At 38.3% G+C, this 13,320-nt stretch overlaps 1 protein-coding gene across 6 annotated transcripts in view; it reads left to right on the plus strand.

Annotated features, from left to right (window-relative positions):
• Positions 1–13,320, plus strand: part of LOC140729074 (lysine-specific demethylase 4C-like) — a 373,937-nt gene that overhangs the window by 124,916 nt on the left and 235,701 nt on the right. The gene's annotated exons all lie outside the window — the stretch shown is intronic.

The following is a 13,320-nucleotide window of genomic DNA, read 5'->3' on the forward strand; positions in this document are numbered from 1 at the left end:
CAGCAGGTCAGGTAGCATCTTTGTAAATAACTAAACAGTTGATCTTTTGGGCTGAGACCCTTCTTCATCACTGGAAAGAAAGGGAGAAGACGCCAGAATAAAAAAGTGGGGGGAAGGGAAGGAGGAGTACTTAAAGAATGACAAGTGAAGCCAAGTGAGTGATGAGGCTGGCCAGCAGGGATCACCTGCATCCACGCAGTCTTTCAGCTCTTTTCACCTATCACCTTTCTAGGTAGTTCTTCTTTCCCTCCCTCCACTATTTTTATCCTGGCATCTTCATTCTTCCTTTCTAGTCCTAAAGAAGGATCTCGGCCTGAAATCTCAAGTCTTTATTCAATGCCATAGGATGCTGCCTGACATGCTGAATTCTTCCAGCATTTTGTGTGCGTTGCAACTGATTTTCATTGTTGTATTAAACTAATGTGGTATATACTTGTGCAGAGAAGTTTTTCACTGTGTTATTGTTGTTGACTTGGCAAACAGACTTTTAAACTTAACATGGAAGTTGGTGTTTTTGTTTTTTTTAATCATAGTACATTTTAGTTTAATTCAAGTTCAGTAAGTTATATTGAATCAGCAATGTTGAAATATAGCTAAATTTTATGGCATGGAATTAATGCTTTGCTAACTGAAAGATACTATAGGTGTCACTCAGATAACTATATTTCCTGTGTTGACTTTAGGCGTATCTGAAAAGATAACCTTTTTGTGATGTAATCGGGTCCTGAGCTTTCCAGATCAAGTCTTTGCCACCTGTTAAAATCTTTCAGTTCTTTTCAAACGTTTAGATGCCTTTCTCTCAGCCAAATAAGGAAATGGGTTTGTGGCTTCTGTACCAAGTGTAACGTCACAGGATCTGTGAGCTGATGCTTCAGCTTGAAACCTGAAGAAGTTCAACAGGTTTATTCATCATATATACCAGAAAAGCACTAGATCCTTCAACAGGTTTTTGCTGCTTTGTTTAGTTTTATGTAAAGTCCAACAAATGCTTCCTCTAATTTTTTTTTACAGTTGTGCAGCCCAACCATTCCTCTGAGCAAAAAACTTTTACATGGCCTGAAATCTGTGTGGCATTTTAGATGTGTTTTTTTGTAGTATACATACTATGAATATTTAGAATGAAAATGGAAAAATCACATACTTTTGATTTTATTTATTAATGAATGGGTACAATGAAATACATACAGCAAATAAAATCTTCCACATTTCGTAAACTTTTTCTTGTCTGTCTTTATTACAAAGCCACTGTCTAAACCCAGTCCAGATTAATTTCACATCCAGATAAAAGATGTATCTTAACCCTCAATAGATCATCAAAAAATGTTCCTGTCTGGAACAAAGTCTGGATTTACATTTGATTGAATTCATAAAATTGAATCCATGTTTGCAGTCAGCACTAGAAACTTGAAATGTTCCAATGATACAACAAAAATTGATTGTTCTTGAAATTCTCCATTTCTAAGCATGTAGTTCAACATATCAGTGAATGACTTAATTGAACCAGCCTTAACTTTCTCAGAAACAACAAATTTGAAATCATAGTATTGCTGCGACATTTTTGAGGCAATACTTTTTTTTTGTAGCTTGTAATAGTAGCTGTTTTGTCAGTGATACAACATTCTCTTTTGCACATTTAAAATTAGTTGCCTTTGCAATAGCAACAGGTTCAAAAGCTTGCCATTCTCTTAACTCATTGTCAGAAATCTATTATACAAGAGATTACACATACGTTGAATTAATTAACAGGCACCGAATGGATGTCAGAATTTATAGATGCAAGCAGATCCTTTCACTTGGTCACTCCAGTAAACGGTATCACCAAGATACTGTGACCTTAACTTGCTAATGTTTGTTTTTACATACTGCAGTGCTTCAATTGTATTCAAACAGCTTTTCTGAAGTAATTTACTAAGAGATGCCAGATCTTCTAAAACATCATTAAGGATAGTTAATGCTATTCGATACTGTGGATTGGTTAAGATCTTAAGGCAGTAGTTGCTGATTGGATTGTTACGTTCATTAACTTGCTCTTAGCAACATTGGATTAAAACTTCGTAATTCCTCATTGAAGTAGTAATGGTAAAATGTCGTGACAGCTATTTTACATTGTTTGGTGATCTAAATGACACAACATCACATTCTGTAACATTAGCTAATTTTTCTAGCTTTCTTTTTTTAACTGGCAACCTGCTGTACATTGTATACATTGTTTGTAGCAATGTTTCTGTATCCTGCATAATTAATATGTTTATCCATGCATAGTCCAATCCCAAGGCTTCTCTGTGCAATGCTCAGACAGATGCTTTATTTCTCTTCGAAGAATTGCTGCCACACTATTATTCTTTTCAAACATAACATTTGCCCTTTCTGACGTAAACATCACCACTTTTTGAATATCAAGATTGGTGTTAATGTAATTGTTTTATTGCTACAACAGAAGTGATACTGTCACAAGCAGATACAGGGTATCCCCCGCTTTTTGAAAGTTCGCTTTACGCCATTTCGCTTTTACAAAAGACCTGCATTAGTACCTGTTTTCGCTAACCAAAAGAAATCTGAAGAGGATTTTCACTTTTACAAAAAAAGACGACAAGCAAAAATAGCATTCAGTGTTTGTTTTGCAGTGAGTCGTTATAGAGGCAGTGCGCACCCCGAGCAGCGAGAGTGGCGCTACCAAGCTCCTTCCCCGGGAACTACACTCAGCATCAAGCAGCCATAGCTTTGAACTGTGTCAGTGAGCATCTGTGCTTTATCTCGATTTATTTTGTGCATCCATTAGCAAGATGTGTCCTAAGGTATCAGAAAAGCCTAAGAGAGCTCGTAAGGGTATTACACTTAGCGTAAAACTGGACGTAATTAAGCGTAACCTCTCAACCTTCCAGTGTGCTTGCTGTCTTCCCAATTCTGTTTAGTGAAACTACACCACATACATTATTTCTACTTTAAATAGGCTGTGTATTTATCATATCATTCCTGCTTTTACTGTATGTTAGTGTTATTTTAGTTTTTATGTGTTTGGTGGTATGATTTGGTAGGTTATTTTTTGGGTCTGGAAATGCTCAAAAATTTTTCTCATATAAATTAATGGTAATTGCTCTTCGCTTTATACCATTTCGGCTTACAAAAAGTTTCACAGGAAAGCTCTATTTCCGGATAGCGGGGGATATCTGTAGTTTCAAAATATCCTCAAGCATAGTCTTACAGGAAATTTCATTTTACAGATGAAACTTAAAATACAAAATTAACATTTTCAGTACAGAAATGTCTGTGCATTTGTCAGCAATTAGCGTATGGAAAACAGTTTTCCACAATTTTTCCATTACCTGTTTCTGAAGCACAAAGCTGATGTGCTCAGCAAGTTCAAATGCTTACTTTTTACTGCACCATCTCTCTGGTATATTTACATATTTGGCCACCTGCAGGAATTTCTTGCATGGAATGTACAGAAACATTAATATTAATTGCTAAGATAATATATCAATTACCACTTTGACTAAGTCAGAGTTAGTCCACTTTTGTGCATCTTGTTTTACTTTTGCTTCACAATCTTTTGGAGTTTCAGTTAACAAGTGCATAATTCCACATTTCTTCTGGTTGAGTAACTTGGTATCTGCATCTTTATGAATTTTCTGGTTAAGATCACAAACAAGAGAAGACCTGCAGATGCTGGAAATATGAGCAACACACACAAAATGCTAGAGAAACTCAGCAGGCCAGGCAGCATCTATGGAAAAATGTACAGCCAACGTTTCGGGCCGAAACCCCTCAGCAGGACTGGTGAAAGCAGGGATCACAGCGGGGGAGAGTGAGAGAGGGTTTCACTGAAGGGAAGATTAAAACTTATTCAGGTTAGACATCACTAGAAGAGACTTTGCAGAGTAGTAATCAAATTACAAACAAGAGAAATTGTGCAGATACTGGAAAACCGAGCAACACACACAAAATGCTGGAGGAACTCATCAGGCCAAGCAGCATCTGTGGAAAAAAGTACAGTCAAACTTTCATTCTTCCCATTTTTTTCCACTATTGATCTTGCCCCCAATTTTAGTTTCCACACAAGTGGTGTATACAACATCGGCAGATACTTGGTCTGTAAAAATATTGCCAATTTTTAATTTATGTTTTTGGCGCAAAGACGATAGTTCAATATTTTCGAGTTGCATATGTCATTTTCCTTTAATTTGGTTCAAGCTTTGTTCTTGAAAGCATTTAACTCTTCTGCTTTTCTTTTTGACATCCTAATTATTATTTGAGAATGCTAAAATAATAATAATAATTTTTGAAAAATGCAATAAGGTGAAAAATGTGTAACTTTAATAAAATAACCACAGTCATGCAAGCAATTTTATAGAAACAATTTTTAAATTGAAAAACTCTTTTTAGATTGTGATTTTTCTTTGAAAGATTACGTGCCAAAAAAAGTCACAATATAGAATTTTTCACAGCAAGCTAGAACACAAACCTCAACACTCAGCACAAGTAAATGATGTCAGGCAGTCAAAACTAATGATACGCACAATGGTAAAAGTAAAGTGTTTTGACTAGATGGCATCGACGGTCAGTGGGCTGGTGGTTTATTAACAGAGAGGTACCAACTTCCATTCTGTGTTTTGTAGTCACACGCAACGCACTACTAAAGAAACACATGGAGGCAGAGAGAGCTGAACTCAGAATGCCTTTACTGATTCAAAATCGTGCGCTTAAATCTCCCCTCCCATGGGCCCCTGTGACCCAAGAGGTGGACGTGATGTCAGACTGTCCCCGGAAGGTCCGTCCCGAGTGGGTAGTTCCAAACTCGCTACCGCTTGTCTGCCCACGGCTCCCGTCGGTAGTTCAAGTCCCGTGTGTGCGGGCCGCCACAGTTTATTGTTTGTGACAATTTGTAACAGTGTTGTAATTTGAAGCACTGACAGTGTAAATATGTTGAAGCTCTAAAATGTTTGAAAGTAAAGGTTGTGGTATGTTTGTTATTTAGAACATTAATGGATTATATTTATTAGCACAAAACGATAAGGTATTTCACAATTATATTAACATAGATTTCAAAATTATATTAGCATAATTTCAAAATTATATTAACATTATATAAAAGAAAACTCCAGCGCTGCGGCAACAAAGGCTATGTGCATGGGAACATTTCAGTTACTGCGCTGCCACACACCCGTGAAGCTTAGATGGAACAGTAAAGTGAAGTAATAGGTTTGCCTGTATCAACCTGTCATCAAGTTGTGCGTTCAGTATGTAAACCTCTGATTGCTGAGGCAAAGTGGTGACAATCTGTGTTGTAGCAAGTGGCAAAACCCAAGAAAATGCTTGGCTATTTTCTTCTAATAATTTCCTATCTTGTTGAATTTGAGAAGTAACCATGCTAGGCAATCATCATTAAGGATGGTTCTTTACTGCTATGTCATAAGCACAAACAGAATACATTGGTATCTTTAATTTGCTCTGCAGAAATATGATGTGTAGAAGCATTGAAATCTTTTTGACTTATCAGGGACCATTTGGATGATTGTTGTGTTTCTGCTTGTCGAGAAAGCTATCCCATAAATTAGAATGCTGGGGGAGTATTGTTTTGTTTGGTGGAAGTTGTATTTACTTCTGTCAAAAACTCTCAGTAAATGATAAAGCATACGCCTGGAATAATTTGTCATTATATTAGTATTTTGTTGCAGTATCAACTGTGTGTTCCTTTTTAAAAATCATTTTACATGTACCAGAGATGTTGTCACCCTACATTTGTCTAATTTTGTTTGTCAGTTCACAGTTTTGGTCAACTGGCAATCATAACTGAAAATCTTACTTTTGAGTCGCTGTACGTAGTAATCCATTATGATGCCCATTACCTTCCACATCAACTTAGCATGTAGATGAGAATACAAAGACAACAAAATACTTTTTAAAATAAGCCAATTTAGTTCCTCTTTTCATCTTAAAAGAAGTCACCATTTGATCATGTTACCATTGTTCAAGTATACATCATTCTTTCCTCGACACCATTTACTAACTCATGCCATGTTTAGTGTATTATATACCGTAATTCCTTGACTATTTCAACCCACAATAGCTCAGAAAATGAATTTTTCATCAGTATTTCTCCTTTTGGGGAAAGGAGAAAAAAAAACAAAGATTTCATAGAAACATAGAAAACCTACAGCACAATACAAGCCATTCAGCCCACAATGCTGTGCCAAACATGTACTTACTTTAGAAATGACCTATTTTTCTAAGCTCCATGTACCTATCCAAAAGTCTCTTAAAGGACCCTATTGTATCTGCTGCCACCACCATCGTCAGCAGCCCAGTCCATGCACTCACCTCTCTCTGTGTAAAAAAACTTAGCCCTGACATCTCCTTTGTACCTACTTCCAAGCACCTTAAAACTGTATCCTCTCATGTTAGCTACTCCTTCCTTCACTCATAGAATTATTTTAAACAATCTTAGTAGCGGAGAGTGAAGACTTCCCAGTAATAGCTAATCATGGGGCATGTAGGAGAGAGGGACTGAAAACAATCACTGTCATAAGAGAAGACAGAACTAGACAAACTGAGTAGGTTAAAGGCCACCAAGATTCCTTTTCCCAAAGGACTGGATCCTTGATTCTTAAAGGAAATCCCACTTTACAAATATTCAGAGATATTGGAGCTATTTTATTTTTGGTCTTTTAAACTTGTCTGATTTTAATTTTTTTTCTATTTGGGGGCATTCCCCTGGTTGCCAAGTTTCTCAACGCTGAACTACCATCCCTGGATCTCTCATAAATCCTATTCAAGGCCTGCTATTTAACCAAGGGTCTTGTCATTTAGCTGAATATATCTCTCTGTGAACTGGTATCAAGTCTTGTTTTGTACGTTTCCCATATGTTGAGACATTTTATTAAATAAATGTTTGGTTTGCAAATGTAAGTTACTATTCTAGCGTTTATATTCAGCTGAATTTGTATGCTGTACATGAGCTGTATTGAATGAGGATGAATATGAAACAGCTGCAAGTTTTAATTGAAAAGAATGTGTTGTTTTGGGACCAGGCTGTACCTGATTTGCTTCTTTGTGGGGTTTAATTGGAACATCAGGGCCTACCAAGAAAAATTTAATGGAGTCATTATTAGGTAAAGGAAGTCGTAACTACAACATTATAAGGCTCCTGAGATGCCACTTTTTCATCCATCATTATGTGACCTATGAACTGTTCAGAAACAGCTGCACTTTTGATGAGGAAGTTACATCATGCAGAAATTCCTATATCAGTTGTGCACTCAATAACTGCTCAAGGGACTATAAGACCTCTTTGGGTCAAATCCTGGAGCAGTGGTTAGTCATGGAGTTGGCAGTAACACTGATTACATGTTACTTGAGCAACAGTGATCGGTGCTAAAGAAATGCATAAAAGATGAAATGTTACTTTTATACAGTTTATAAGTTATTAATGCCCATAATAAATCCACTTGTCTTACTGTTTTCAAAATAAGATTTATGTTATTTGGTGATATATTCAAAAACGCAAAATATTTTGAAATTGCTGCAAATCCAGAGCAGCGCACACAAAATGCTGGATGAACTCAGCAGGTCAACCGTGAGTCCTGATGAAAGGTCTTGGCCCAAAGTGTTGACTGTTTATTCACTTCCATAGATGCTGCGTAACCTGCTGAGTTCTTCCAGCATTTTGTGTGTGCCGTGTTAGTGATATATTCAGATGGGTTATGGCAGTTTCTATGTTAAGGACAAAAAGGAATTGTATCAAAGGGCATAGGCCTGATACCACTAAAACAGAAGTCTAATTGAAAATCTATTGTATTCTGCTTTATTTCCAAACCTGTTTGTAGGAATAGAAATACATAATGATGCTGTGCCAGATTGTAAGGAATTCTGAATGGCCTTTTTTGTCACAGGTTTATATTATAGTAGAAAGAAATAAAGATTCAAATACAAAGTGGAAATCTGTTTATTGTTCATCTGTGCACATTGCTATTCAGATCTAATTGTATGAAAATTAAGCAGAAGATCCTGATGCATTGTAATTGCACTTCATAATTGTTTAAAGTTAGTGCTGCTCTGCAAACCTCTTGGATGCCAATTCTGAAAACCAAACAATTCCTGTGTCCATATTATTAATAATGTAGTGGATGTTTTTTCCTGCAGGAAAAGGAAAGACTTGTATATACTAGTTCAGAGTGAATTTTGGACATTTTGTACCCAGATTGGTAATGGGTTACCATATTTGTCATTGTGCTCCTTGGTTTCACAGTCTTAACTTATTGACTTCTGGCCACTATTTAACATTCTATGGAATGTCCACATGCACTGCAATGAACAGATTTATTTTCCAAACTATTAGGTTAAGATTAAACAGAATGTCCGCTATATGGGCCCATCCATTGCCACCAAGCTCATAGTTCCTTTACCTTGCATTGCTCGCTTCTACGTCCTACCCAATGTCCACAAACCTGACTGTCTGGATAAGCCCATTGGCTCAGTCTGCTTTTGCATCACTGAATTCATGTCCTCATACCTTGACTCTATTCTATCCCCCTTCAGTCCTTTCCCACCTACATCCGTGACACTTCTCATGCTCACAATCTCCTCACTAACTTTCAATTCCTCAGCCCTGAACCGCCTCATTTTCACCATGGATGTCTAGTCCCTATACACTTTTATCCCCTATCAAGGAGGCCTTATAGTTGTCCACTTTTCTCAATGAAAGAACCAACCAGTTTCCCTCCACCAACACCCTCCTCAATGTGGCAGAACTTGTCCTCATCCTCAACAATTTTTCCTTCAGCTCCCCCCATTTTCTCCAGATTTGAGAGGGAGTCATGGGAACCTGCATGGGCCGCAGCTAAGACTGCCTTTTTGTTAGCTACATAGAACAGTCCATTTTCCAAGCCTTTCCTAGTAATTCTCCCCACCTCTTCCTCCGCTACATTGACAACTGCATTAGTTCTACTTCATGCACCCATGTTGAGCTCATTAGTTTCATCAACTTTACCTCCAACTTCCATCCTGCCCTTAAATTCACCTGGTCCATTTCCGAAACCTTCCTCTATTTTTCTCGATCTCTCTGTCTTTACCTCTGTAGAGAAACTGTTGACTGACATATTTTAATTCCTACAAATTTCCAGTGTTATCTTGACTATATCTCTTCCCACCTTGTCTCCTGTAAAAATGCTATTTCCTTTTCTCAGTTTCTTCGCCTCTGTTGCATCTGTTCCCAAGATGTGGCTTTCCTTTCCAGGATATCAGAGATGTCCTCCTTCAAAAAATGGAGTTTCCCTCTCTCCACCATTGATGCTATACTCACCCACATCTCCTCCATTTGCTGAATATCTGTGCTCACCCCTTCTTCCTGCGCCTTAACAGTGATAGAGTTTCTCTTGTCCTAACCTACCACTCCATGAACCTTCACACTCAACCACTTTAACCATCTCCAAAGGGATCCTATATCCTGCACTTAACACTGCAAATGGCCAAAGTGCTACACCTGCCCATTCACCTGCTCCCTCATCTCCATTCAGACCCCAAACAGTCCTTCCAGGTGAGGTAACACTTCACCTGTGAATCTGCTGTGGTCGTCTATTGTGCCTGGTGCTCTGGATGCGGCCTCTTTTACATTGGTGAGACCCGTTGTTAATTAAGGGACCGCTTTGTTGAGCACCTCCACTCTATCTGGCAAAAGCAGAACTTCCTGGTCACCAAACATTTTAATTCTGATCCCATTCCCATTCTGACATGTTGGTTCATGGCTTCCTTTTGTGCTACAATGAGGTCACCCTCAGGATGGAGGAGCAATGCCTTATATTCTGTCTGGGTAGCCTCCAACTTGATAGCATGAATATCAATTTCTTCTTCTGGTCATAAGTTTTTCCTTCCCCCTCCCCTCTTCTTCTATTCCCCACTCTTACCTCATTTCAACTGCCTATCACCTCCTGCAAGGTCCCCTTCTCCTTTCTTTTCTCCTATGGTCCACTCTCCTCCCCTGTCAGATTCCTTCCTCTCCAGCCCTTTACCTTTCCTACCCACCTGCATTCACCTGTCACCTTCTCACTATCCTCTTTCCTCCCCCCCCCCCCCACCTTTTTATTCTGCCATCTTCCCACTTCCTTTCCAGTCCTGAAGCAGGGTCTTGGCTCGAAACATTGACTATTTACTCACTTCCATAGTGACCTGCTAAGTTCCACCAACATATTGATAAGGCAGCTGTAACAATGTTAAGTAGAATGGAAAATAAAAGACTGATCATTAAGCTTCAGCTTTTCATTTGGAGGGATGTCAAATAGGCTTGAGATATGGTATTGGTGTGGTGGTGATGCACAAAGACTATTAATGTGGAAATGAGAAAGGGACATTTAATTCATCAACATTGTTCTATGATCAGTTACCTCTTTCTGGCTCTAATCTGACTGATTTCTTTGCATTTTTTGCCAAATGTTAATTCCACAATCTCGATACTCTGGGAAGCTTTGAGATGTGATTGTGTCTGTTATTCTTTTTGATATTTTTTGTAGGAGTTATACATAAGCCAGTTTTTGCCCTATTGAATTTTCATTCAATAGATACACAACTTAATATTTTTACAGCTTAGTGGCTACTTTTTTGGATATACGTACGTGTGTGTGTGCGTGTGCGCGCCCTTAACTCTTGGTGGAGTCGTCGGTGATCTATTTGGTGATCTCATCGTACGGCGTGCCTTGGGCATCTGAAAACTGGTGGAGCCCATCCCTCTGCAGGTTTTTTTTTAATGAGGTTGAGTTGCTAGCTCGACACTCAACCCAGGCACAGATGGAGAGCGTGCAAGGGAGCTGGCAGTATTCAAACTCAGGACCTCTCCACCTGAAGTCCAGCGCTGATACCACTACACCACCAGCCGGCCAGTATACCTGTACACATGCTTATTAATGCAAGTATCTAATCAGCCAATTATATGGCAACAACTCAGTGCATAAAAGCATGCAGACATGGTCAAGGGGTTTAGGTTTAGTTTTTGTTCAGACCAAACATCAAAATGGGGAAGGAATGTGAATTAAGTGACTTTGACTGTGGAATGATTGTGGTGCCAGATGGGGTGGTTTGAGAATCTATGAAACTGATGATCTCCTGGGATTTCAAGCATTACAGTCTCTAGAGTTTACAGAGAATGCCGGGAAAATCAAATGGAAAATAGTGTGAAAATCAAAGACACTGGCATTTCTGTGGGTGAAAATGCCTTGTTAATGAGAGAAGTCAAAGAAGAATGGCCAAACTAGAGAAGGTGACAGTAACTCAAATAACCATGCATTACAACATGGTGTGCAGAAGAGCAGCTGAATTCATAACGTGTCAAACCTTGAAGTGGATGGACTACAGCAGCAGAAGACCACACCAATTCACTCCTGTACCTAATAAAGTGGCCACTGAGTTTGTGTTAGTGACAGAAAAAATACCAAGATATTCAAGTTTATTAGTAGGCTTGAGTACACTATTTCACCCTTTCATCCCATTCACCAGTTTGGTTTGCTGTTCTTTTCCCTTGGATGATTTGAAGATATCCTATTCAACTGTCATGGGTTTACTTTTATCCTGAAGGAGCTTCTCCAAATGCATTAAAACATGTTTTTTGTAAAATTAAGGTTTTGCATTTATATTTCCTGTTCATAAATTTACCCTGACCACTAAATGACAGCTTAAATTGTGTTTTTGGAGAAGAGGTTTCAGAAAAGCACCGTCAGCTGAATTTGCCTTTGAGCCAACAATATGGAGATATTCTGACTATGATTATAAAAGTTTGATCAAAGGGAAAAAATAAGACTTTATTTTGGAAAATATAGAAATGAAGAGACATGAAAGGAGAATTTCTGAGCCAAGTTCTCAAATATGTCTTAATGAACAGAAGGGAGTGAAGGAAGAAATTTTGTAGAGATGGTGACAGTTTGCATAATTTGAAGGATTATCATACATAGTTGATATACCTCCATTAGTTTGGTGATGTCTACTTGCTATGGGCTGCTTTTTAGTCTGCACCTTTACATTAAGAAGTACAAACCCCATTTCCAGAAAAGTTGGGATATTTTCCAAAATGCAATAAAAACAAAAATCTGTGATATGTTAATTCACGTGAACCTTTATTTAACTGACAAAAGTACAAAGAAAAGATTTTCAATAGTTTTACTGACCAACTTAATTGTATTTTGTAGATATACACAAATTTAGAATTTGATGGCTGCAACATACTCAACAAAAGTTGGGACAGAGTTAAAATAAGATTGAAAAGTGCACAGAATATTCAGGTAACACCGGTTTGGAAGACTCCACATTAAGCAGGCTAATTGGTAGCTGGTTGAGATATCATGATTGGGTATAAAAGTAGCATCCATCAAAGGCTCAGTCTTTGCAAGCAAGGATAGGTCGTGGCTCACCCCTTTGTGCCAAAATTCGTCAGAGAATTGTTAGTCAGTTCAAAAGGGACATTTCCCAACGCGAGATTGCAGAGAATTTAGGTCTTTCAACATCTACAGTACATAATATTGTGAAAAGATTCAGAGAATTCAGAGACATCTCAGTGCTTAAAGGGTAAGGTCGGAAACCACTGTTGAATGTGCGTGATCTTCGAGCCCTCAGGCGGCACTGCCTAAGAAACCATCATGCTACTGTGACAATTATAGCCACCTGGACTCGGGAGTACTTCGGAAAACCATTGTCACTTAACACAGTCTGTCGCTGCATCTAGAAATGTAACTTGAAACTGTATTATGCAAGGAGGAAGCCATACATCAACTCTATGCAGAAACGCCGGCGAGTTCTCTGGGCCCAAGCTCATCTCAGATGGACCGAAAGACTGTGGAACCGTGTGCTGTGGTCAGATGAGTCCACATTTCAGCTAGTTTTCGGAAAAAACGGATGTCAAGTTCTCCGTGTCAAAGATGAAAATGACCATCCTGATTGTTACCAGCGAAAGGTGCAAAAGTATTGAAAATCTTTTCTTTATACTTTTCTCAGTTAAATAAGGGTTCACGTGAATTAACATATCACAGATTTTTGTTTTTATTGCATTTTGGAAAATATCCCAACTTTTCTGGAAATGGGATTTGTATTTACATTGCAATTCAAAATGAAATGAGAGTCCAAATCACAAGAAATTCTGTGAATGCTGGAGATCCAAAGCAACATACACAAAATGCTGGAGCAATTCAGCAGGCCAGGCAGCATCTGTGGAAATGCATAGTTGACGTTTTGAGCCAAAACCCTTCTCCAAGACCGAAGAGTCTTAATGCAGGCATTAGTGAACAAATTCATTTGATGGGAAAGATGAGGAGAACTAAAACAATATAATTCTTGTAATGTTAAATT

Source organism: Hemitrygon akajei, chromosome 6, assembly GCF_048418815.1.
Source record: "Hemitrygon akajei chromosome 6, sHemAka1.3, whole genome shotgun sequence".
Taxonomy (NCBI): domain Eukaryota; kingdom Metazoa; phylum Chordata; class Chondrichthyes; order Myliobatiformes; family Dasyatidae; genus Hemitrygon; species Hemitrygon akajei.